We start from the raw sequence: 27,830 nt of genomic DNA on the forward strand, positions 1-27,830 counted from the left end.
GTAAATATACGACGTAACTAAATTTCGTCACAGTATGATAACTATAGGGGTGGAATTGCACATAGAGGAGATAACGCCTCCGAGATAACGTCTTTTGCTAATTAATATAGGGAGATTATGGTAATGGAAAACTCGGGCTCCGGGGAGGTGCTGCCTGCAAATGTATGGATATTTATGCGGGTTAAGTAAATTGAAATAATAATTAGTCTCTAATGAGATAATCGGCTGATTTTGAAATCTTGGATTAATGATGATGGATTTATGGGAAATCTACTTAGAAGTAAGCTAAAAAGGCTTAAATTATGAAATTTTCACCTCCTGGTATGCTTTGAGCCTTCAGAATTTTAACACTCGATACTATTCATCGAGGACAACTCCAACGTAATCGACCATCTGCCCCTTTATCGGTAATTTAATTACCAATCAACGATTTAATTCGGAAATGGGGGACTCAACTCGATTTGTATTTGGTTTTGGCCACTACGATCAGTTCAGGAAGGATCCCTTGTAACATGATACATCGGTCGCCCGCGAAACACATATCAAACTCTTAAATCCAGAAGAAAAATTAATTACAAAAACGGTTCTTGGTAATTTACATTTCAACCGAAACACTTTCCAGTATCCCGAAAACATCCTAAATAGTGGCAGGAAGGGTGATTCATCATATTTTTTAAAGTGTACCGAAGATGAATGTGGCGCGAACGTATTTACGAGTCGAGAATAGATTCGAAGATAGCGAGCTTTTAGCGCGTCATAACTTTCGAGGGGGTGAGAAATAGTGGTGGATTTGTTCGATTTTTTATTTCCATGAATTATTACTATTGACGGCAGGAAACGATGCGCTCCTGATTGACAACACGAAACAATCATAGCGACAACTGTCCCGGGTGAAAATCCAGGGCCGGGTCGTAAATAATCCGGCCGATGTAAATGAGGACAATAACATTATTGTAAAATGCAAATTCGCCAACGGGAATCCATTACGAGCCAAATAATATGCCGTTTCGCCCTCCCCGAGGGAATATTAGAAGGGAAATGCACAGTGTTCAGTGGAACTGGCGCGGGGATTTGGGAGAAAAATCTCATGTAAACGATTCGGTTCTGCTTAATTTGGCAGGGGAAGAATGAATTATTTTCTAAATGAGTCTCGATTTGAGGGAGGATATTTACTCTTTATAAAAAGTGCATTGTCAAAAAATTGTTTTAAAACACGGAACAATCATTGCCGGGAAAAATTGAAAAGGAAAATTCTATCAAGATTAATTGAAAGTTTGGTTTCCATAAGGAAGCACAAAGGCGGCAATCGAGTTGAGTTGATTTAATCGAAAAGCCAATGTCTCCATTCTTCAGTTTAATTGACGTTGCCTATTATTAAAACGAACCAAAGAGACATTCTTTCTAATTCTTTCAGGCTAAGGCTTTTTTGTTCCCTCTTCAACTCTTTTGTCGTTTTTAAAATACCTTTGAGTTGTAATTTCTGGAAGTACGTCATAGAAAAATTTTAGTAATGAGTTTTTAGATTTGAGGAAGTAATGTAATTTGCATATATTCGACATAATAATAAGATTACCTTCAAATTATAGATAGATTTAGAATAAAAAAAAGAGTGACCTTCGAGAAATTCTTTTGCACCGAGAAACAATAATACAAAGAACAGTTTTTTTACTTTATAAAGTAAAAAAGAAATCCAACGTACTGAATTAGCACATTAAAAACGCAACAAAAAAGTTATGCCCCGGGTGAGGATCGAACTCACGACCTTAAGATTATGAGACTTACGCGCTGCCTACTGCGCTACCGAGGCGTGATAGATTTAGCTGGGACACGGCTTCAAATACTGACAAGCAAAGACAACACTAAATTATGCCTTATATTAATTTGTCATATAAAAATTATATATTTTAAAGTAGTCTAAAACAAATATAATACATCTACGTTGAACGACACAAAAAGGCACTAAGAGATAATACTAAAATAATATAAAACATAACGCATATTGGTGGCGCCACCTTTCAACAACTATCGACACTTAGCGAGAAACCTTCACAGTGCTCATGCCGTGATGCCTATTGATTATGCAGTTGCCGCGATTGGGGAACAGATGGCGCTACAGTAAAAAAAGATATTGATTTTACGTTTCGGGGAAATTTGGAAGGTAGGGCTAGTTTTCTGGCAATTTTTAGCACTCAAATCTCTTTAAAGTATTTATTACAGGTTTTGCGAATACTTGGAATCTGAATCAAACTCGAAATTAATCAAGAGTTACGTATAAAAAACAAACTTTATCTAATTTTCGACGAAACTTTGTTCGCAAGCAATTAATTTGGCTCATTTTTCCATAGATGGCGAAGCGATGCAAATATGGAACTTTTGGGATTTATTCGAAACTTTGAAACCAAAGATAGGAAACTTATTTTTACTAGTTTTCATGTCATATTTGTCGGTTTTATTACATTTTGCCAACAATGATTGATTGCTGTTTTCAGTTGTTATCATTTTATTTTGCGAGTTTCCATGTAGATTTTTACTTCGTCTATTTAGTTTACACTCTTCTAAATTTACCAATGAAAAATAGATCATCAGTTCAAAATCATTTATCTTCAGTGATAGGATTCACTTTCCAGCATCATAAAGATTACTTTAATTAAATTTAAGAAAAGCAGTGCGCAAAGCTAAGAAAAATTCCCAACTTACCTCAAGTCGCAATTAGTAAATTGCCACGAAACCTAAATTTGGACTAAAAAACCATTTGCCTAATCCCCTCTAGAAATTAATCCATTTAAGTGCCTCTACTCAAGCCGAAAGCTTGGATCTCTTAATTAAAACACTAGTTCCTTCCTCTTTTTGTAATCCAAAAGGAAAAAAAAGGCAAAAAAATTATCGAGAATTCTTTGCAGGACTTTGAATAGGAAAGCGGAACCTTATTTATGTCTTTTTAATAATTAACTGAGTTTAAACGTAAATGTATTATTTTTAGAATTTTTTAAGCTTTAGGTGCACAAATATGATTTCAATTACCAACCTAATCCCGCTTAATCTTTTCCAAACGACGGCTTTTGCCTCTCTAATCCCTCTTCTCTCCTTTTCCCTCTTTCTTGCCTTCAGTGTGCGAATTTCTAATATTAAGAAAACACACTGCTGGGTGTGAGTCCAGACGATATCAGCCAGCCATAACAGCATGCATAGTGATTATTATTTCTCCCTCCCTGCACGTTCCCTCTAGTGGGGAAAGAATATTCAAATCGAGGGTCTGATGGATATTAAAGTGGTGATTGTTTCTCTTTTATGGCGGATCCTTCAGGAGTCCATAAAAAAATGAGTTTCTCCTGCCACCTATTGTGCGAGTTATATTAATTTTCGGGCCTCGTTGTCGCATTTACGAGTCAACGAGGCCGCAAGAACGAAAAGTGAGATTTACATGACAAAAGCTCCATGGACGGGAGGCGGCAATAACGAAAACCCCGAAAAAGAATGGTTACTGAGGAAATATGAGTTTATTGCCAGTGCCGGCCTTCGCTTCGAACCCTGCTTAAAATCCATAATATCCATAAATCTATACGCAAGAATGTGCTTATATTAGAAATTTATCGGTTTTCCACGTTGACCGTTCGGGGGCAAGGTCAATCATGAATAATTTAAAAACTGAATTTCGCTCGATTCGCTAAAGCAGGTCCTGGTCTAAGAGGTGGAATACGTGAGGAAGCCTAGCAGGAATTTCCCGGTGAAATTTATTTCCTTCGTAAGTTTCATGGGCCACGAATTTGTCTGGCTCGGTTTTTCTTTATTTTACACTTTCCTGGCAGACTTCCATATTCTTTTGTTCCTAAGCAGCTAATAAGGAGCCGAATGCAAGCGTCGATTCCGTTTTCAACAGGGTTTTTACACCGGTGATGGATAATGTGCGGATTATTGTCTGAATTTTGACTATGCAGGACATAGATAATTGGACTTAGGAACCCAATAATGAATTTTGTTAAGCTATGATAGGAAGATAGGCGAAATTAATATATCTACTCTTATGGTAATTTTCAGGAAAGTTTCGGAATTTTTGTGCATTAATCTTTCTCATTCAGAAGACAATTAAAATTGAAGAAAGAAAAGAAGTAATAAACAAACCGCAGACGAATTTGAGTGGTTGTGAGGCCAAAAAGTTATTGGGGCTTTCACATTTTTTATTCTATCGATCAACAAGTTTTTCAGATTCGATATTCGATATCTCCAGATATATTTTCGATTGTTCCGCAGTTCTTCGTATGCTATTGCTGGAGATTTACACTTATGGTCTTATACAGATTAGGCTATGTTTCTTTCCCTGGACCCCCACTCACTTCTAAAACGTATAAACATTAAGGGATTTTACAGGAGCTTTGGCCCTTCGCCCCATGTTATTTTAAAGCGTCTGGAACTCCTGCCCCTGGCTTGCACTTGTCAAAACAATAACAAGAATAAATGAGGGCTGATCAAGGGATTTTAGCGGCGTTCATTGGAGTAATGACGGTCAAGGGAAAGCAGAGACTGGACGAAATATACTAATAGCCAGTGAAGGCATTGTTGCAGTTTCGATTTCAAATTTAGGCGCCACTATATGAAAGCTTATCCTGTCCTGAAACGTTTCCCTGCGGGATTATTACCAGACAGGAAATTAATCCCTATGAGCGGATTATTTATCTTCATTGCCTTCTGCTTATTTGAACTGCACATGCAGTGATTGCTTCAGAATAACTTTATTATACAACAGCATCGAGATCCAGGCAGTAATAGCCCCTTTACAGGAGGCATTTTACTTTTACCTGAAACGTATAGTGAACCAAGTTAGGAACAACCTTTGGCAACTTAACCCCATTTTCAATTAATTGCCTTAATAATTCTAGAAAGCGAGGAGGAAGGGACCGAAAGTTAAGTTAAACTTAAGTTAAATTGCCCCTCGTTTTAAAATGTCCCCGGCAAGATACTTTAACATTCGTTCATGTAACGGCAATAAGCGCGTACTACGCCCTAAATGGGGGGTATTGAAGTCGACTTTCGCTTCCATTAATAAATCAGAACGATGTGATGTTAGGGCTTTTGTGAAATTAAGTTAAAACTGGCTGCTATTCGGAAATTTTAACAAAGGGCGCGCCATTGTCGTTACGGTTTCATTATGCCTCTGTGGGAATTTTAATTCACTACTGAACAACAAAAAATGGCCTGAAATAATGCTCGCCGAGGCCAAATCTGGACCAAAAAGGCGAGCGCTTGAGTTTGGATCGGTCGAAATTAATCTATTAAGAAGTGCGAGTCATATTTACCTCAGTTATGAGCACAAAATCCAACAATAGTTTGAATGAATTTTCCGAAGCGACAAATATCAAAACAAAGTAAAAAAGCGCTCTATTTCGAACTTCGTCAATTTCTGGGCTAAGGCGAGTTGGGTTAAATCGTCATAGATCAACTTCGACAAAGTTTTATATAGACCATCCAGAAACATCCTGTATGTCTGCTTTTGTCCTGTTCGAAATAAACTGCATAGTTGTCGTAGAATTTTCTCTAGTTTTGGAATTTTGAGGGTCGTGGAGAGCGGACGGTTGCTTCTAGACGGTTTGGTGCTAAAGGTCGTTTAAAAAGGAATGTTTAGGCTTTCCAACGCGCCCCCTTCGAGGTCGGTCGTGTGAGGAAATCAGAGCAGTGGCGTGTCAAAGTTGAAAATTATCGTTTTTAAAAATGTGATTTCTTAGGGAAACCTCTTGGGTGGTGTGAAGTTTAGCAAAGGCAAATGAAAAAGAAACTCCAAAATTTTGATGTTTCGAGTGTATAGATGGGAAAGAGGAACGGGTGGAAGGGAAGAGTTCCCGTTTTGTTAGACGCAGGGTGGCATCGAAAAGGGCATCGTCCGGGCTACCTTTCTCGTATTTACCAGTAGCTCGAGGATTGCTGTCTAAGGGGTGTTAATCCGGGTTGGAAATTTTGACGTGAAAATTGAAATGATATTAAGTGGGTTTTCACTCGCTGTGGGTTACGAAAAATTCTAAAACCTATTGGGAGATTTTGCGCAGTTCTTATACTGAGCCATTTATTTAATATTTTCATTTTCGATGCCCGTTTGTGGAGGTTTCACTACGTATAAACATGTACCTTCCGCACGTCAGGACATAGAAATATCAAAAACCGCTTGAAGATTTTTCACATAAGCCTACGTGAGCGTGCCATAAGTGGAAGTGATTGAATGAAATTTCATATTGTAACGAATTATTGAATTTCACTTTGCCTATACTAATTCAGAATTCTCCCAAAAAACTTTAAACACAGATCTTCTACCGTCTTAAATCACTTTCAAGTGTCTATATTACTTTCGGTAAACTCATCGACCTAAAAAAATTAACACCCCCCAGAGAGCATATTTCTTGGTGTCCTAAAAAAATGCCTTTAACACCTAATAATTTCGACTAATGACTTTTAAAACAGGCGTGTGGCCCTTCCTGCTGAAACCTGGAAGTTTTCTGCGGGTTGCAGCCGCTTCGCTCTATCTAAACGGGCATCTTAATATCCACTTAGCGTGTCAGGGGTCAATTAACAATTTTAACTGAAAATCCGTATTATGTGCCCTTCGTTTTCCCTTTTTGGGCTAAAAGTCATCGAGCATAACTAAGATCTGATACGGTGGCATAATGGAAGTAAATCGAAATATAGAATTGAGAACAAGTTAAATTGATCTATAATTATAACAAAACTCCATGCATGGATCTCTACCCATTTCATTGCTCCGCGGTAGCTGTTGTACGGATTAGGTTTTTGTGCTGTCCCTAAACACAAGGGAATCTCCCGAATAATTCAAGAAAAGGGTATTAACGTTCCGACCGTCCGTGAGATTAAAAGGACAGCTTCCTTATTTTCTTTGTTTTGGAAATTTAAGGAGACCACAGTTCGCCGATTTTAGCACAGGTGCCCTTTGCCAGGAAATAGACGATTGTCTATTGGCAATAATGTTCTTGTGATCAGTTAAAGCGTATTTGTTTTGGCTCGATGATCGCAAGTCGTTAGGAACAATTTTCGATCTTAGAAAAATTAGATCGCTTTTTGATACCTCGAAGGTACCACGAAACGAATATTATTAAAGAACTCATCCTCCCTCCCCTGCCCCCAAGCCTTATTTCCCCTGGAAGCAATTTAAAATCTGTAAATTGAATTTACCCCAGATTCACAGAATTAGAAAAAAATGCTTTGACAACCTGTAGAAAGCAAAACAAGCAATTTTAAGGCAATTTAAATGTATCGCTTCACTTTTATCCGCTAATACTCCGTACTCGTTTGCATCAATGTTCCTGGGACGCCCTATAAATTCACGATATTAATTTTAATCTCGTATAAAATAACGACACATTGCTCCCATAAGCACAAATTTAAGGCTGACAACTTCCCCACCGTCCTCTGCTTTCTTCATGGGGCTGAGTTATGCGAATAATGCAAAATGCACGCTGGAAATAGCTATATTTTCAGCTTCCTCATAAACAGGCCTAATTTATAGCTCAGCTATTCCTAAGTAGTCGTTCGATTATTTTTAGCGTTGCGTTGGAGGAACGTTGAGAAGAGAATGGAGTTGACAACAGTGGACGCAATTCATTCTCAATTGGAAGCTAATCAGCCTTCAGCCTTAAAATTTCGATTGCAGTGTAATTACGCGGCTAAATCGGCTTCCATTACTGCACAGGCAGTTTAATCCATGCGCTATTAGCCCGTACAGATAATCTGGCTACAAAGTGTTTGCACACGACACTCATAACCAAATAAACACCGACTGGGTGAACAATCAATCCAGAAACGACCATCCATCACTAGATGAAAGCCGGGTCTTGCTAAGTGCATTTCGATGTTCACCTTGGCAATTGTGCCCACCACCGAGTGCCCTGTTCTGCATACGGCATCCGAGGCCATTATAATTCATCTTTATTACGTCACTGCACCATCTATTTGAATTTTAAGGGCGCACATAGTAACCGAGTCTAGTGTGACTTGGTATAATTAAAATATACTCAGTTTCATATGAAATACGTCACCTAATAATAATAATTATTAAGTAATTTCGGGAAGACAATGCTTCATAATAGAGTATCAAATGGTCAGAGTTCTAGTGAAAGAGAAAGAACGCCAAAGGTTGTTTTTGTGATCGACAATTTCCTGAGGCCGGCATTAGTACTCTTCGTGCATACTTTACCAAACGACATATCCCAAGAGGACAATGTAGGGCCGCGTACTGCGAACATTACTCCAAGATACCCGGAACAAGCAAAATTAGAAATGCTGACTCGGCCTGCACGTTCACCAGACCTATCACCTATCGGACATCTTGGAGAAATGGTGAGTCGGCATCTTCAAAATTTTCCGAGGGCTCCAAACAACTTGGATGACCTACGACATCACCTTGGGGTAGCATGAAATGAAATACCCTAGGAGGAAATTGACCATTTGCAAAGCGTCCCGCGAAGAGTACATGCTTGCATTGCTCTACGAGACGATGTCACTCATTATTAACTTTTTAATTAATTAATGTTGTTTTTTTATTGAAACTTTGATCATTTGATACTCTGTTGCAAAAGCATTGTTTTCCCAAAATTACAAGACTTAATTATTATTATTACTGGACGGTGCATTTCATATGAAAGTGAGTGTATATAATATGGGAATAAAAGATGGCGTGATAAAAGGGATAATAGTGTGATACACAGCGTGATTTCCGGTGCTTAAACTAACACAGACCTTTAAAGCTTAAATTAGTAAAGCAAAGAGAGCGACGGTTGCTGCCGTACAAAGCAGGTGTGATTTCCCACAGTAAAGAAGTTACTTTTGCCAGATTTTCGGATTATAACCCCAGCCGGAGTGGCAAAATGTTTTCCTTTATGGGAAATTGTCAACTGAGGTAATTGATATGCATCCAACAGCTGCTTTGTTTGGTGAAAATGTTTTTCTTGGTCCTATTATAGCTGAGTTTAGAGATATAACAAATTCATCGCAGTATAGATTGTTTCGGTGCGATGCATTCTTTACTCTCTTTAGGCCACAAAATTTGTAAGACCAATGTAACCCTAAACCGGAAGAACCAAAACAAATATTACAAACCAGTTCATTCAGCCTTACAGGGCGAAATCTCCACGAATTTCCGAGATATCGATGCTCAATTTGTGAAAAGTGACGAAAATTCGTATTTGCGTCTTTTGAAAGTCATAGAAGCTTGAAAATTGGTTCATCATGTCTGTAGGAATTAATGGCCAAGCGTGAAAAGTGACAAGAAATACGAGGGTAGTCTCAGAAGTACCCGACCTGACACAAATAGATGGTGATTTTTTTGTTAAAAGTTTGCCTATATTACAAACCTTAAAAACATGGACGCATCATTTCATCCCTGAGACAAAAAAGGAGTCAAAATGATAGACTTAAGGGGAGAATCGGCTCCACAGAAGGCGCAAATCGTTCAATTTAGTAGGAACGGTGATGGCGTCAGTTTTTTTTTTGGATGCACGTGGGGCAGGAAGTATGAAAATGCGACCGCACTTGGCGAAAAAGAAAGTTTTGTTTCATCAAGACAACGTACTTGTCCATACTTCCGTCATCGCGATGACCAAAATCAATCAATTTGGTTTTGAACTTTTCCCTCATCCACCGTATTCGCCAGACTTAGCCCCCTCAGATTATTTTCTATTTCTAAAAGTTGCAAAAAGGGCGCGGTAAACCGAGATTTGCCAAGAGTGAAGAGGTGGAACCCGAGGTTGATGTCTATTTTAAAACATTCGAAGCTTCTTACTAGAAACATTGGATAGAAACCATAGAATATCGCTGGGAAAAGAGTGTCAATCTCCAAGGACAGTATATTGAGAAATAATGTAATATTTTCTTTTATTTTCATCTTCAAGTGCTAGGTGGGATGGTTGGGGACAATCCTCGTATTTATGTTAACCTGAATCTGAACCAGCTTCAATTTTGGAAATTTTTCAAAAAAAGTAAAAGTTTTGCAATTTTTTTTTCCGGCAACATTCACAGATTTTGACCTCACCGCGAGTCTGAGAGCCTCATTTGGAAATCCTATGTCGCGAAAATATAGATTCCGAACCTCCTATATGTTCCTGATCTTCTAAACAGTTTCGCCCAATTCGTTTGAGCAAAATTTCCTCATTGATTTGAATTATTTCAAAACACTAAAGTACCCACCACTGGACTTGATCCGATTCTTTGAAAAGCCCAGAATCATCCACTACACGGCACGCTTTCAGGAAACCGCCCCCTATATTTCTCCTCTTTTCCTGTTTTTTAATAAGCTTTGACACTCCCCTTTTGGTTGTTATTTACCTAATCAACTACAGCTAATATTTGACAGGAGTGGGTCACCACATGACTGAATTCGAATTCGTTGCATTATTGATGACTCCTCAGGGATAAGCGGGACGGGGTGAATCGTGAATTTGTTAATAATTCAGCGGCTCTTAATCAGATGCAGTAGGGATAGGGCTTAAAGGGGCGGTTCCGAGTCGCTCTACAGATATATTTAGGTATTGGTTTACGAGACGGTTTTTCTCTATGATTATGTGCCTTTCGGGGTAATAAAAGCGAAGGTTAAATCCCATCATTAAATTGCTAAACTCTTTCAAAGAATAGAACCGCTGCAGCGCCGAATTGCTTGAACTCACGTTATGATCATATCGAAGATTTTACGATCATGCTTGAGACAGCATGAATTGAACATGAACAAGTATTATTTCCAAGGAGATCACTCTGGTTCAGACTGCCTTTAAAATGTTTTCTGCGTCAAAAAAGCTGCAGAAATAGAAGAAAAACAGGCAATATTTTGCCACAGCATCATAACAAAAAGTCTAATAAAACAAGTAATAAACGTGGAAAGTCTAGTGGAATAGTCGGGGGTAAAACATCGTCGGACCTCTGCCCCTGCCCGGTCTAACCTCAATGTTACGGAAAAATTGCCCATTACGGGAAAAATAAATAAGGAGTGGCTCGAGTGCGCCGTAAATTTGATTTTCATTCCGCAATGAAAGGCAGCTCATTTTTCCGATCTATTGAAGACCGGCCACTGACTTAGGGCCAAGTGAGTTGTTAATGGATAGAATTTATCGACCGCAAACTCTCCTCGCACACAAACACATACAATTCCTTGATGTTCTCGACTAAACAAAATAATCGAGGAAACAAAATCAACGTCAATATCCCATAATTTATTGCCGAATTATTTGCTTTTATCCGGATCGAGCCTCCTTAATAAAACAAAGTGAAGGGCGCTTGGGGATGAAAAAAACCTTTGAAAAATCGAAACCATTTGCTGCAAAGCGGTTGAAAAATAGGAGAAATCGCGAACAGAGGTCCCGTATTAGCCCAGTTTCGGTTGAATCAGGTATTTATTGAATTTTTTCAGGGCGTCTGCCTGTTAAACCGGCTTAAGGAAACACTTTATAAAAGGCGGAGCGATGAAAGGAAGGGCAGGCAGAAACAAAGAATTATTGCGGATACATTTACACCGTTTCAGTAACTTCGGGGATTGTGAGCGGTTACTCATTTTGGTACGAGTTTTTTCAATCGTTCATAGCTCATCGATCTACCAGGTCTGTAAATATGAAACCGGAATCTTTTAATTAAAAGTATAACTTAGCTGCGCAATAATTATAAAAAATATTTTATTCGAAATATTTCCCATCGTTATACAGGGTGTCCCACAAGTGTTTCATTATATTTCAGTGGGTAATAGTGCATTGAAAAATAATATGACTCCCTATATAAACCATATTCCAATAATGCTTCATTAAGAAGATACAGGGTGTTAAACTTTACTTAAAAAATCTAACTTTTATTGATATATTCAAAACCGTTTGAGATATGTAAGTGAAATTTGGCATGTTTTGAGAGTTAATGTAGACGCATTTATTTATGCAAAAGGGCTATTTTTCGTTTCACCAGTGACGTGCGTACGGACACCTCTCAGCACATTTTTAAAGAAAAACATGGTGCGCCACTGCTTTTTATCAAAATAAAAATTATTTTTAGAAGTTTAATTTCATTTAGAAGAAAAACGCTCACTTGACTCTTTTTCGTCCGACGTATCGTTTGCCAGTAAAAAATTGAATACCGTCTATATGCACGATATTCTCTAAATGGTTTTAATAATATTAAGTTAGTTTTAAATATTATTTATTTGCTATAACATTATAGAAATTGTTCAAATTGGTGGCCATTTTGTTTAATACATAATTGAGCTCGCCTGTTCATTGATACTCTGATACGTTGAAATATTCCAGGTGTGTTTTAAGTTTAACACCCTGTATCTTCTTAATGAAGCATTATTGGAATATGGTTTATATAGGGAGTCATATTATTTTTCAATGTACTATTACCCACTGAAATATAATGAAACACTTGTGGGACACCCTGTATATACATTTTTCCCATCTCTCTGGCGATTTGTGGACGCCACGCCAAGAGAACTGTTGTTCTTTTGAGGCAAACCATTCATCCAGCCATTTTTGAACTGTTTCGTAAGAGGTGAAGTGCTGTTCTACAAGAGCGTGTCCCATCGATGCAAATAAGTGATAATCGGATGGTGCTAAGTCGGGTGAATAAGCCGCATGCGATAGTACTTCCCAATGAGACGTTCCAATCGTTTCCTTCACCAGTTTTGCAGTGTGTGATGGTGCATTATCATGAAGCAATATCACCTTGTGTTGCCGTTCTTGATATTCTGGTCGTCTTTCACGCAAAGCTCGATGCAAGTCCATCATTTGTTGTCGGTAAAGTTCAGTATTAACTGTTTCTCCAGGTTTTAGCAGCTCATAATAAATTACGCCTTTTTGATCCCACCAAACACAGAGCATTGTTTTCCGTCCATATCGATTTGGTCTTGCTGACGATGCCGATGGTTCGCCTGGAGTTACCCATGATTTTTTTACGTTTGGGATTCTCAAAATAGTACCATTTTTCGTCACCAGTCACAATTCGATGAAGAAATGACTTTCTGTTATACCTGGTATTGGCAAGTAATTTTTCGATTTTCTTGCTGTCTTTCATTGAGTTCATGTGGAACCCATTTTCCTATCTTCTAAATTTTTCCCATAGCTTTCAAACGAATGGAAATGGCTTCTCGTGTCACATTTAATTGGTTCGCTAATTGTTGTTGAGTTTGAGTATCGTTCTCATCTAACAAAGCTTGCAACTCGCCGTCTTCAAACTTTTTCGGTGGTTTTCCACGCTCTTCGTTATTGACGTCAAAATTCCCACTTTTGAATTTTTTAAACCACTCATAGCACTGTGATTTTCCAAGGGCATGTTCACCGTAAGCTTCAACAAGCATGCGATGTGAATCTGCAGCCATTTTTTTCAAGTGGTAACAGAAAATCAATGCTGTCGGCAAATCGTAATTTGTAGGCACAAAATTCGACATACTCAAAGCTATTGCAAACTGTACTGCAGTATTGAACCTGTATTGTTATGATTTGAAAATCGTTCTCAGATGTAAATAAGAGATATAGTACCTTAATAACACGATAATATTATGTATATTGACCACTATGGATATTTGGAGGCAAATTCTGGTTTCATATTTACAGACCTGGTATATCGTGTTCATGTTGCGTGAAAAGTGGATGCTCACCAGTTGTACAAAAAAAAAATGTGACAAATTTACTTTAGAACATCCATAAAATATCAATAACACTATCTAGTTCTTGGAAAACTCCTTTCCACTGCAAATTAACCGGAAGTGTGAAGTAACGGCAACAAACGCAAATGAAACACAAATTTTACAAAATTTTGTTCCATCAGAATTTTTTGATAAAATCGATCCCCCACCACCACAAGGAGAGCTGTTTTTTAATCATACCGACGGGAACACAGATCCGAAGATTTGGCCAATCAAAATTCGGTAGCGGTCGACAGAGACGAATCAGATTTATCGGCCCCACATAAACCCTCATCGAGTGCATACGAGGAGCGATCAATAGATATTTCGCTATTTTATTGCAATGCACCGTCCAGAAGATTTGTCATATCACAATTCTAGCGCTGTTGCAAATAACTTCGTACAGACTCTATTTATTTTTCGGTGCGAAACTCAATGTCAAATCTGAGTTTAACGTAGAGTTCATAAATCCGGTTTAAGGAAAGCGGACAAGTTCGCTGCACTGAGAATTGTTTATATCGAAAATTGCTTCAATTTCGCTCAAATCTATAGGAGAATAGCTCCATCGAGGTCTGATCACTGGTGATTTAAAGACATGCCAAACTCAGCTGAAATGGCCGTATATCATCAAGTTCACAGACGTTGAAAGTTGGCGAAAATTCTAAAGGAATTCAGAGACACACCAAGAAGTCTCGGCAGGTCCCAAAATGTGCCGGATCTATTGAATATCAAACGTATCGCTCATCAAGTTATCAACAGACCCACTGAGACGTGCGCCGGTGTGATAGAATTCACATATTGATCTGGTTTATACGGGATGGCATGAAATCAAAGTGCAATAAAAATGCAACAGCCTACGTTTTATGTTAAAAATTGCGATAAAAATGTTTTTCAAATTTGTGTGTTGAATCGTATCCCAAAGAAAAAAGTAGAATTTTATAGGAGAAGCAAAAAAATGTTTAAAAACGTTTTCCATAAAACTTGCAAGCCTTTCATTTCGTATTGATGCATTATCAACAGTTCTGCTCTAAATGCCTCAAACCGCTTTTCGTGGAAACAGAACACCTAAAAGCACAGCCGCAGGAGGGTTGAACTCTGTCGCTGTTAATATAATCCTGAACGCCTTCGAGTACTCGCAATTTTAATTAACAACTGCATCAGAAGTCACTCACATGTCAAATTTTATTCAACTGTCTAATTACCGAGGGGTGCGTCTCGTTGGGGTGATGCCGAATTTTAATAAAACCGGGTGCATTTTAGTGTGAGACATTTCAGCTTATTACGAATAATTGAAACAATAAGAGTTGTTGCAGATGAGGGTAGTGTTCAGTTGTTTGGTAAAGCTATATTCTATAGGTCCAGATAAAAGTGGAAACATTAGGGAAAGTATTACGCTAGAGGAAGAAAATTGATCCTGGGACGTCTGAATCGGTCGGAAATATGCACAGCACACCAGTCGGGACTTCTTGCGTCCGTTTCTGACACTCTCTGACGATCCGGAATTAGCTTTCTTTCCTGTTGGAAGACAGTTTATATACTTCTGGATTGGGTCTTAAAATTAAATTTGTTTCGGTTTTTGTCTCGAGAAGCTTTACCAGCTAACCAGAAAAGACTAATCATAAGTTTAATCCAAGACGCCAAATGCCTTCAGACGATATACTTGTTGTGGGTCAGAGTCTCCAAGAGCACGATCACGGCTTTCGGCTTCACTTAAACTAAAGTTGCTGAAGCTCGATTAAACAACCGGAAATCAGCAAGTATCTGCGGAAAACTGCAGGATTAACTTTGACTTTGATAAATGCCAATTTCTCATTACCACGTGAAATATCTCGATGTCGCATATTGACATCAGTTAGTGAAATTTGCTGAGAGTCCGCTCACGTTCAACATATGGAAATTTGAAAGTGTCCACTGTTCAAAAAATAAATGAAATCGTTACTTATGTAAATTACTGTCTGAACCTAGTGGTAATCATATTAATCATTTTCAAGTACCGTCGAAGAAGTTGATAACCAAAAATTTAACCTTCCAATGTAATCCATTTTACTGCACCATCTACCTCAACAACCGTCTGGGGGAATCACTAGAAACTCCTTTTGTATTTATGAAAAGTATCCATTTAACAGCCGTTCAGACTCCCATGAATTTATATGCGTTTTCATTTAAAAAACATTTTATGGGGATATATATGGGGTTAATAAAGGTACATTTGAAAATTAGTGGAAACCCTAAAGAGTTTCTCAAAAAAGCGGGGCGTCATAAAGTGTCATTTTCCACGTGATAAAATCGTCTTTGGATCCTGTGTTAGTTCCTAGATTGTTTTTTTAACCTTGAGATGCAGTGACTTGAAGCTATTAAGTTTTAAAAAAAATTTTAGACATTTGCAGTGCCTCATAAAAAAATTAATACAGCAGTTAGCTTAAGTTAGATTTTTATAATTTTAGTATGGATTCTCTCATAAGATCGCTGGAACAGGCACAAATACTCATTTGATCAAAAATACACAGAGGGTTTTTGACAATAACAGTTTTAATTATCACCTCTTCAAGTTCAATATTCTTGATTTTTTCAAATAGTCCGAGGTCCGAGATAAATAAACACCCTATAGTACTTTTAAATCATATCAATAACAAATCAATACTGAATCACTTATGATTGATAGAAAAGTAGTGCAGGGGGATATAGATTTGGGAGAGTTCAAACGGGGTGGTCCACGGAAAGAAGAAACGGAATTACCTCGTATGTCTTGTTAAGCAAGGTGGTTTTAGTATAGTTGAGTTATGGCGACTATCCTGCCATTGTTTCTGCAGTTGTAGTAGGTTTTTGGTTATTTTGGTCATGTGTGTGAGTTTGCGAAGTAATTGGTTGGGTGGGTTGTGTAACGGGTGTCCAGGGTATTTTATTTTTGCAATTAATCTTAGTGCAGTCTGTTCCGTTGTTTGGATATATTGTTTAGTTTTTTCTGTTGCATTTGTCCTTGGTAGGTGTCCATAATCTAACAGTGGTCAACAAAAAGATTTCTATGTTTTTGTTGCAGCTTTAGTACTGACCTCTTTGCCCTCGCATGTGAACGTTCGGAATGTTTTGTCCTTTTGGTGATCGCCAGTCTGACGTTTCGTACATGTTCTGTAAATTTAACGTTTTTGGCGATGGGGTGACATGTCACTTTAACCAACTACAAATTAATGGTTTCCTCTTTGAGAAAATTACTCTCCTGATATTGTAATATTTATTATAATACCAAATAAACAAAAAATTTCGGATTTTTTTAACTTATTTCCCATTAAGTATCCGCATGTTTTCGGGATCGTGGAATGAACAGGGTACTAGGTGAGGTGAAATAAAACAACAAAACACTTGAAAAATATAACAAATAGCATAATGGAACCTAGCCTAAGCTTACCATAGTCAAATCCACCATATGTGTTTTAACTCTTTTTTAATTATGTTATATGTTTGTTTTTATTTAGGTTAGAATTTTTAATACCTTTTATTATATTTTTCAAACTGTTTTTTTTGTTTTGTTTGACTCCATCTAGTGCGCCTATTCACTTCATGGTTCCAAATGCTTGCAGATACTTATATAGAAAATAAGTTAAAAAAAATCAGTAATTTTTGTCAAAAATCACATATTACAATATCAAAAAAGAAATCATTAATTTTTGGTGGGTGTAAAAAGTGACATGGACCCCTCGCAAATGTAAATTTATTATAAAACGGAATATATGCGCGTAATTGGCGTCTTCCAAAATCACGTAGAACTACACCCCTCCCTAGCTTAAGGCGTACTGCTTGCGAGTCAGCGACGCAAGCCGATCGTTGACAGTGGCCTGTCTCCCTCGCACTTACCAATCGTCTAATTGCCTTTCGCTCGCACTCACGAAAACTGCACGTTTCGGTGGGTAAAGTTCTCTAGACCCGTCAATAGCTATTCCTAAGTACTTCAAATAATTCCTTGCTTCCCTTGTGTCTCGGTCTGGTATTATTGCTGGCGAATCTGTTTTGATTTGATCAATGAAATAAAATTTTCATAAATGCGGAAGGTAAATCGCAACTGTGAGGGAGATCGTTCTGACTTGTAAATAACACCAGCGCATATCGTTTCTTTGATGTCACGACGAAATACCGACACAATGGATGGTCGTAACATCGGGTCATAATGTTACAGTCGTGCGATACGGCGTTACAGGATGCCGCTACGCGGTCCATACTGGTTGCGAGACAGTTTCGCGATATGATGTTTTGTTGCATAGATGTACGCGCTTTTACAATCCCGCTGGAGTGATGTCCAGTTTTTGAAACGTGAGAGTAGGACATTAGAGCAGAGCCTCACGAAATTACGTGTATGTATTGAAGTGAACACGGTTGGAACATATTGCCTCGTCCGTTTCCAGGGAATGTTTACCTCCCAGATTTAGAATCTGGCCCCCGATGTCTGTCGCACGTAGCTGTCTATTCAATACCGATAGCTACGATCCCGGTCGTTATTACCATTAAATAAAAATCTCGCTAACGATACTTCTTCGGGGTTCATTATTTATAGTGCGGCAAATTAATGACGGCCTACATTTTTTCCAGGAGTATGGCGTCATTTATAACCCACAAGTAAAGAATATCTGGCAATAACGGCTGCGTCCGAGTGGTCCGATAAAACCAGATGGGCAGCATTATTAAATATAATATTTCAGGCAAATATTCCATAAATAACGAACTGTCGTGGACGTGAGGTCCGGCTTTTCATTATATTTATGACAGCCATTCGCTGCATGCCTTCAGGTGGTTTATTATTATTTTTTTCGAGCCACCACATTCCAGTCATGGTATCAAAGCCGCACTGGAAATCAATTCAGGGGTTAGTCCTCAAGTGCAGTGATATGTTTGGCCAATAAATGTTGAGAAACACTATAGGAATTCGCAATTATTAACCATAAAAGTCGCGATAAATCGTAACTAGAGGTGACCTTAATGCCCTTTTATTACTCGACTGCCAGTTGCGGGTTCAAATTATCCTCAAAACTGACCCGAGAAGACGTTTATTAGCGGGGAGCAGAGCCTGGTCATAATGTTGGATGAAAAATGCGGGCCGGGCCGTCATAAGTCAGGCTAAAGGCGCTCTAAATTAGGAAATAGAGGCGCAACTCCACACTTGACAATCCAAGTGGATCGAGGATGCTGTCCAGATGTCCTTTTAGGTTACGCCTTATTAGATGGTCGGAAAATACTCGAGCAATTCAAGTAAACAACATGTTTCTCATGTGAAATCAAAAAATCTGATAGTGCGAAACAGCACCTACTGAACTATCCATCTCTCCTTTTTTTGCTGCTTTGTAGTTTCCGTTTCCGTTCGCCAAGCTGACGGCCCTAAAATAAGACAAAAAGGGACCAAACAGTTAGAGAAAGAAAGTAATCTTTTCGCCATTTCGGATTTGCGGAAAATTGGAATCGCAGAGGTATTTTAAACGGATAAGGGATGGCTTTTTATCGAGGTGGCTATTTGTACTTTTGTGTGGATCAGGCGATCATCGATTACCACGCACACAGGGCGGAAATCAAAAGTCGCTCCCCAGTTATATTGTGTATCGTTATTTGAATTATTCGCGACATTTGTCAAACGGAGTCGCAAGGGTGAGCGAGGGGTGCCACAGCCCTTATGGGAGTTTTGGGCCTTTAGCATAAGCTCTGTCGTTTATTGGAAATTAAATCGCGTTGCTTTCAGTGTGGCATAAATTCGAATACATGTCTGGAGGTATTAAAATGGTAAGGTGTCTCATAATCCCGCAATTTCAACACAGGGAATAACAAATTGTCGAAGGGTGCTGCTGATTAGGTTTTATAGCATAAATCCGACTTGAGGAGGACTATCGCATTCCGTTTCTCCTAACATTCCAATCTATCTTCCGAAATGTAGCCATTATCCCGTTAAACCGTTAGCGTCTCCCGCATGTCTGATTGAGCAATAACTCCTGATTTATGCTCCCTATTAATTATTCGGTTATTCTGCGACCATTTGCACTGATTTCTGACTCAGCTCCTGCATAAAGCTCAAACCTCAGAATTTTTATTCAACTCAAGGCAATTAAACGCAAAAGTTTTTTTTTTATTTTGCCGACGGCCGATAAATTATTAGCTTATCCGCGGACGTGGGACCAGCCATTAGCGGACAGAGACCATTACGGTAACAAATGATGGAAGGAAGAAGGAGAGGTAGAGAGCGGCGACACAGAGACAAAATCGGGAATCAGTGACATTCCGAGCACCCGTACATGATCAAGTAATTAATGACCCTTATAAATCAAGACTTATTGTTCGATCGAAACGCGGCTGGAAACTTTACATTGCAGTAAGCTGGATTTTGCTCTAAAGCCAGAGCTTGCATTATCAATTTTTTTCAAATGTACATAGACAAAGTCAGGGTGGCAGCGAATATAAATGAGGTCAGCGACTATTCACACACAAGAAGTGGAAAACCATATCGATTTATTGAGGCGTCCTGAAGTATCTCGAGTTGCTTATATACATATAACTAAGAATCTGCGTTTAAAAAATCCATGAAATACGGACAGTTTCCGCTCACACAGTCCAGTATTAATAACATTAACCCTTGTAATTTTGGAAAAATAATGCTTCAAACCAGAGTATCAAACAATTAGGGTTTCAGTAAAAAAGGAAGAACGCCAATTGTTTTTTTTTTGGTCATGAACCTTTTAGATTTTTTGTTGGTTTGTTAATAAATAACATAATAATTGCATGGAAATATCAGTTTACTTTACTGCTGGAGTCTCAACAAGAAATCTTAAAACGACCTCAGTGAGACAGCCTCGAATTTTCTCCCACGTCTCGGAATTTGATATAGGGCGAATTATCAGCACGAAGGAGGGCGGACTTTCTTATCGCGAAATTGTCCGAAGAATAAATCGTAACCACACCACTATTGCGCGGATATAGCTAAAAAAACCTTAACACCTGCTGTTATGGTTTGGGGTGCGATATGTTTTGGTCCAAGACTTCTTGTATCCATTCCAGGCACTCTAAACGCACATCGCTAGATTAACAATGTCCTAAAACCAGTGTTAGTACCCTTCATGCAGATTTTATCAAATGACATTTTCCAACAAAATGGTGCAAGGTCGCATACTGCGAACATTACTCGAAGGTAAGCACAATTGGAAATGCTGCCTTGGCCTGCACGGTCACCAGACCTATCACCTATCGAACGTCTTGGGGACATGATGAGTTGCTGTCAACAAAATTTACCGAGATCTCAAAATAATTTGATTAGAGGGAGCCCTTTGTGACACGTCTCGCAGTCAAGAAATTACTGATTGTAGTTCTAAAAGAAATTTTGAAATCATATTCAAATTTTTGAGAGCGCTATTTTGGATTTTCAACGTTTTGAATTGAGCCTTTTTTCTCGATTACAACGATCCTAAGACAACCGGAAAAAATGTGCGACATGTTAAAATTCAGTTTTCCAGTTGAGAAGAAATATTAAAAAAATCGTGTTTTTGCACACCAAAAATTCGCTGGACAGTTCGTCCAACCAATTGCTACACAAACGCAGTCACATAATAAGAGTAACTGAAACACTCCAAAAATATAGGCAACATGCAAAAACAATCCTTCCAACCGAACCCTTGTGAATCCTCTTTGCCTTATAAGACAAAAAAGACAATCCTGCTTCCTTTTGCCTTCAACCACTCAATTGGAACATTTCCAAATGTTCTTCGTCTTTTCTTTGCATTTTATAATTTATTGTTTATGCATAGTTTTTGCACATGGGTCAAAGGACAAAATGGCTGATAAACTTTTTTTCTTAAGATAAAGATTTTTCATATATACCCAACACAAAACTTTGTGTGTAATGCGCACGTAATGTGGTTGTATGCCACTCATACATGTATGGACTCGCTTGCAAGTTCTCTCGACCATGAGTGGATTTGCCTTAACACCTACATAAGTAATCATTATGTCCGATTTCACTATTAAAAGTGCCTTATGACACTGCTTTACGGCCATAAACCGACTCATTACGGTCAATTATTCAAGTCATTTCTGAATAAATTCATACCGTCAAATTTGTCTTTTACAGTCGGACCAGTATCGACATTTCTCTACAAAAATTCGTATATTTGAAATCGGTAAAAGAAATTCTATTGGAAAACGGCGAATGCTGACACAAACAGCGATTTTTCTCTGCGAATTGAGTTGTGTCCCACATTTCGAATATTTACTCAAATAAGATTTTGCATCTTCTCTTAATTTCCCCTGCGTCTTCTTCGCCAAATCAGGATTTAAGAACAATTTCCATTACTTTTATGTAGAAAAACTCTAATCCATTAGCCATGCGACTTCATGCCTTTTGTGGAAGTATCATGAAATGCTCAAATCATTCCCGGGACATAAATCATGTCCTCAACGGGGGGCTAAAGCCTAAAGTGCGTTTAAAAATTGTGATTGAGCATTATTAAAATCGTATTAGAGTTCGTTGGAGAAACGTGTAACTGCCACGTATCGCACCAAAAAATCTGGGTGTAATTGAACTAATAACTCATTCGAATTTGCACAGTTCACCATATTGCAGACATGCAGCCCGGATTATCGCTCGTAATTGTTCGAGACAGAGCGTTGGATTGTGCATGACCGCTAGTTAAGGCAAATCCAAATTAAATATTCATTTCCTTCTGTGCACAACGATTTAATGGACATTGCCCATGCTCAGGGCCGGCCTTAGTAAGTCTGGCGCTCTGGACGAAATTTTCAATCGCTGTTCCCGTCCCCCAAGATAAATCACCGACCAGGAATGTGCGCCGCCCTTCCTGGACAGCCGTCCTGAGCCAACCTCGCCCCCCATGAGGCAGGTACTGGGCGAGAGGAGACTGGTACCCACTTTTTAGTCCGTGCGTGATAGAATGTGCATTCTATCATGCTCGATTAGTAATAAACATGAGATCTTGCGAGCGGCCCCAAATATGTGCATCTGTTCGGAGTACTCCTAATAAAATTTCCATATGCATAACGGCCACCAGAGTATTTAGTAGGTCTTAATTATCGAGTTTCTGTAAAGCTTGAATTTGAAGTTTCAGTGCAAAGTCAAACTATTATTGAGTTAATTATTTAGTGACTCAAAGGGAAATCGGTTAGAAATCTGTTCAAAATAAATTACGTGTAAATGAGTTAAGCCTTAGAACTCACCGAGGAGATCAGAGACTCTTTAGGAAATCAAGAAAAGTTGATTTACTTGCGGCTTGTGTATCCATGGCGATTTAGCATTAAAAGTAAACTGACTTCTTTTAACAGAATTATTTAAATAGAATTTTTAGCTGATAGAGGGGAAGTACGGATGTTTAATCGTGAATAAAGTGCGGTATTATACTCAAAGATGATGAACATCATAGCATTAAGAAAATTGCTGTATAATAAACTTTTCCATCAGGTGCGATATCCTGCATTATAAGCTCCTCCATTAACGTATTATTTTTTGATAGTAAAAAGTAAGCGCAGAAAATAAATGCATGAATGAAGTATTCATGTATGATATTGAGCATTCGTATGTTGAAATCGGAAGAGATTAAAATGGACGCAGACATTTAAGGCACGCTAAAATAATTTAAGGGATAATCGAAATGCTGTGCAAAAATCACAATGTCCCTTAAAATTTAAGCCGCTCTTACAACGTTCGCGTAAATGACCATAAATGTACTATCGAAGGGACGAACTTCGGGTCTCTCAATTATCGTTTTTTGGACGCGACTTTTCATGCTTAATTAAGGGTGGCTCTCCATAACACTTCAGACTCGTTATTTTTGAAGAGTTCGTTTTTTTTGCTTTATTCGGAATTTGTATTTGTAAGCGAACAGCTTAATGAAAAAGAGCGGGATATCATTTTAAGAACACTTCCAGGATACGGACCTTAAAGGCCACTTACCAATAATGAAATAAATGGTACTGAACATTGATGAAACAAATTCCTTTTCGTGAGAAATTCAAACAAATATAAAATTCCCAACTCTTCTCTATTGTGTTTCTAATACTTTCCAGCACTTTAATTTCATTCAAACATACTGTTGCATTACCTGCACCACAATTCGCCGTGCCCTCGCACATAAATCTCACAACACAGCAAATTAAAGCGGTATAGCGCAGCAACCGGGTAGAAGAAGAAACCTCTGCACAAGAAATGTCTGCACTTGCAGAATAGATAAATGAGGATGTTTAAAGGGAAAATTAATAGGGCAATTATCCGGCAATAAGTCCGGTTTCTTTCGGCACGGGAATTGTTACGAACGAGTTCGCGAACTTTTCGCTAAAGCTCGTCTTGCATGCGGCTTACCGCAGCACTTTTTCGGCTCTCTCCCTTGATTAAAATTATCGATTCGGATTTCGCGAGGTTTGTTTACGGTTTAATTAAAAATAACGCGAGTTTATGATTTTGTTAATTTCATTCCATTCGGCAAGGATATGGGATAATGATCAGGAATTGTAAAGTTGAGAGTTTGATGTAACCTGAGATGGACGTAATATGGATTTCCAACATTGAAAATATCACGAAATGGTTTTTTTCCGTCCGAAATTTATTAATGAAGAACGAACTACTTTTTATCATCACTGACGGTAACCGAAGCCAAAGAATGTGAATTGCCTTGATCTGGGTTTGAAGCGGCGGTCAATAGGTTAATGGGCATCGGACCACCAACTGAACTACAAAGGGACACTAATTCGTTTAATCCACCAGAATACCATTTTTCGATAACTTTAAGGCTAGCAGCAGCGAGTGGGAGATATCGTAAAGTTTTGTTGGGTTTGCCGTCACGACCAACTGGGCCCCTTTACCCAACTTAAAGAGTCTTCGAATATGTTGGCATTAGCAATTTTGGAAGATTTGAACTAGTCGAACGGATCCAGCTTCAATTAATCCAGTTAAATTAAAATCAACTAATCTTAAAGATATCGAAAAAAGGGACCTGGGCCGAATGAATCAATGTCCCTTTCTGACCCAGTTAGTAAAGCACGACCCCTGAAGGCTCCAGTGATCGCTGGTTCGAATTTATCTGCAGGTGGCAAACTTTTCCCTTAAGCTTAATTCATGCCCGCGATGCGAAAAAATATACCTTCGAAAAACGACTGGCACATAGCACTAAACAAAGGTCAGCCCTAGCCCAGCCCCCGGAAAAATATCACTAACCTTCTCTAAAAAACCTTCAATAACAAAATTTATACTATCCTGGCCTATTCCACAAAAGGGGCTTCATCTTCATTAGCAGAAGTAAAAAAAATCTAATTAAGCAATTCCCGGAGGACCAAAATGGCACAAGAAGTTCACAAAGAAGGAAAATATCGTTCCCGATCAATTTCCCTTTCGCTTTTCCTTGAGTTATCGGGGCCCAACTTGCGGGATAAGAGCCATCGATCCTTCTCTTTAATGGATTTTTTGCAGTTTTAAGGTGCCTCTTCTAGAACTTTTTTAATTTGCAATTTGTTTCGACCCGAAAAATTTGCTATTAAAATAATTCCCGAAGTTTATTTAACCAGCTATGATAATGGCTTTGAGAAGCTTCGACTTCCAGTCCATCTGAATATGAACCGTTAGCACTCGTATTAGTAAAGTAAACTTTGTAAATCGCTCGTCCGCGAACCACGTAGTTTGGAACCGAATGAAAAGCGCATTGATTTTAATTTTCAGCTGTCGAATTTCCCGTCCGGCCGCAAGAATCCTCAATCTGAAACTTTTAATTTTCCCAGCTGACCACCTACCCCAGAGAATGAAATAATCCGGGGGATTCGACTGCCTGATAAGGGTTGACAGAGAATGGTAAACTGCAAAACAGATTATGCCAGCACAAAACGGTCCGGCTTTCGATTGTAATACGTAAACAGATTCAAACATTGCTGAATAATAAAAAGTGAAATCCCGGCTTTTAGTATCATATCTCTATATTTATAGTTGTAATGCAAGTAACAATCTGGAACATTATCGCTGTTTCCAGTAAAATTTTCAGCAGCAGGAGTCTCTCCCTCTAACTACCTGGTTCCGGATAAAATTTATGGTGCGCTCCGACCATAAATAAGCCCCTGTACACCTTTTCGTGATATAGCGATCATGCAACGAAAATCGCAGCCCGGAATAACTATTGGCTCCGAATAAATTGCCCTTGATGTAATAGTGCGACTATCCAGGAATTGTTTCCAGGATAAGCGGTAAACAGATGTTTTTTTGTATTTAACGCCATTATTTGAAGGAACACGTTAATGAAATGAAAAAGCGGCAATGGGGCTGCGTTTTTTTTCCATTAATGGGGCAAACAATGGGGTTCCTCTTCGATATGCAGAAGACATTCGTCGTTATAGTGCGAAGCATCTGTATTAGGTATAATCGATGGAACATTCCCTTCATTGCTGCATTATGAATGCAATTTTAATCAAATTTTTAAATTCCAGTTTACGGCAGTCATAAATCACAATATACTGCATTTTTGTGCAAAAAGCAGACATTCCAATCTGTATCACAATTATTTGCATTTTAAGGCCAATAGCCAAAGGCTAATTCATCCTCTAAAACACCGGTTTCGTGTGATATACCTACAATGTGTTTCTCAAATAGCCCCCCCCCCCTCAATTTAACAACATACGGAAATTTAATTTTTTCATGACATACAAAATATGTCCGAAAATTGATATTTAGGAACTGACTTTTGGTTTTACCCGGGTGATACCCATTTCACTAATTTTAAACTGGGCTCCAAAGACTTTTACACGAGCTTGAAACCATCGTGTCAGGGCGACTTCATACTCAAAATAGCCCGATTGAAACAACAAGTTGACACCATATTTTCCAAAATAATTCGCATTACTTAATCTGCAATAACGGCGAATTTGGCATCAAAATGTTATTTTGGAGGCCCTATGGTAGACATTTTGAGTATCGCTATGCTTGTTGCAAGCAAATAAGAATTAGCCCACTTGAACCTTCCATTTAACAATATTTGAATTTGTTTCTCTGTTTTGTAGCCAAACTAGTGGAGGAAGGGCATAGACCGCGAGAACTTTAGAAGTTTTCGAACTTGGAAGTCGGTCAATAACCATAGAGCAAATTTTCCTGCTTCCAACTCCAGTGTTTTCATCAGCAATGAATCGTTTTATTAATTTTTCATTGACCCCAACCAGATCCCGACGTAGTTTCTCAACAGCAAAAACCAAACTTTGCAGTTTTCATAAAGTTATGAATATAAATTTCATATTAACAGACTACTTCATGCAATACACCGAGCTGGTCGGCAAATTATGCTAATGAAGAAGTTTACGGCGACTTAACTTCCTAAAAACTCCACCAAACTTCTTTATTTAATAATCGAGTCGCCTTTAGGAGGCAATTTAACTCAATAGAGGCGGATTTGCGGGAAAAATGCTAAATAAAAGCAATTGTGGGACGTTTTTAATGCGGAAATTGTGTTTTTTTGTCGGACAAATTAAGAAATGTCTATTTACCGGAGCTGTTGATTAGTAATTTTCTGTGGAAGTGGGCTTTTAGTGTACAGGGGTGTAATTTAATACGAATGCCATTAAATAGTCTGGTTTGAATTTTCTGCATCGACGCATCTACATGTTTTGACTATTAGCGGTGTTGTTCTTTTACAATGGACATCAATACAAAACTGAGTCCAGAGAGTTTGCTTTTTTGTAATAAAACGAAAAGGTTTTTGCGTCCATTATCCAAAACTCAAAGGTTTTCGAAAACGATCATTACATACATATATTAACGTTCCATAAAGGGCGATGGAGGTTAGTTCGGGTCAAGCAATATAACTCTGAAAAATGAAGAAAGTTCGCATGAATTCTTTCGTTTCAAAACTTCGCTATCGAAATACAGGGTGCGAAACTTTAACAAATGGCAATGGTTCGTTTTGATGCATTCTCGGATCAATCCCCTAAAGTGTCTCTCAACGCTCCACATCATAGCTACCGGTATGTTGGAAACGGTGCCACGAAGATTGTTCTTCAAAACTTTCACGGTTACGGGAGGGTTTACAAAAACGACCGATTTCAGGTAGCCCAGGAAATAATCGCAAGATGCCAAATCTGGAGGGCGCGCGGACTCTCACCTCTGTTGGAGATCAGTCGCCCGAAAATAGTTTTTGTAAACTTTTCCCTACTAAAATCTTGATCACCCTGTATTTCACCGCGATTTCAA

The 27,830-nt window shown here is 38.4% G+C and overlaps 1 protein-coding gene and 1 non-coding gene across 3 annotated transcripts in view; both read right to left on the reverse strand.

The window, feature by feature from the left end:
- Window positions 1-27,830, reverse strand: part of LOC136340392 (uncharacterized) — a 254,436-nt gene that overhangs the window by 164,879 nt on the left and 61,727 nt on the right. The window lies entirely within an intron of this gene.
- On the reverse strand, window positions 1,735-1,807 carry TRNAM-CAU (transfer RNA methionine (anticodon CAU)). Its single transcript has one exon. It is a non-coding gene; the product is annotated as a tRNA-Met (tRNA).

This window comes from Euwallacea fornicatus, chromosome 7, assembly GCF_040115645.1.
Source record: "Euwallacea fornicatus isolate EFF26 chromosome 7, ASM4011564v1, whole genome shotgun sequence".
NCBI classification, from domain to species: domain Eukaryota; kingdom Metazoa; phylum Arthropoda; class Insecta; order Coleoptera; family Curculionidae; genus Euwallacea; species Euwallacea fornicatus.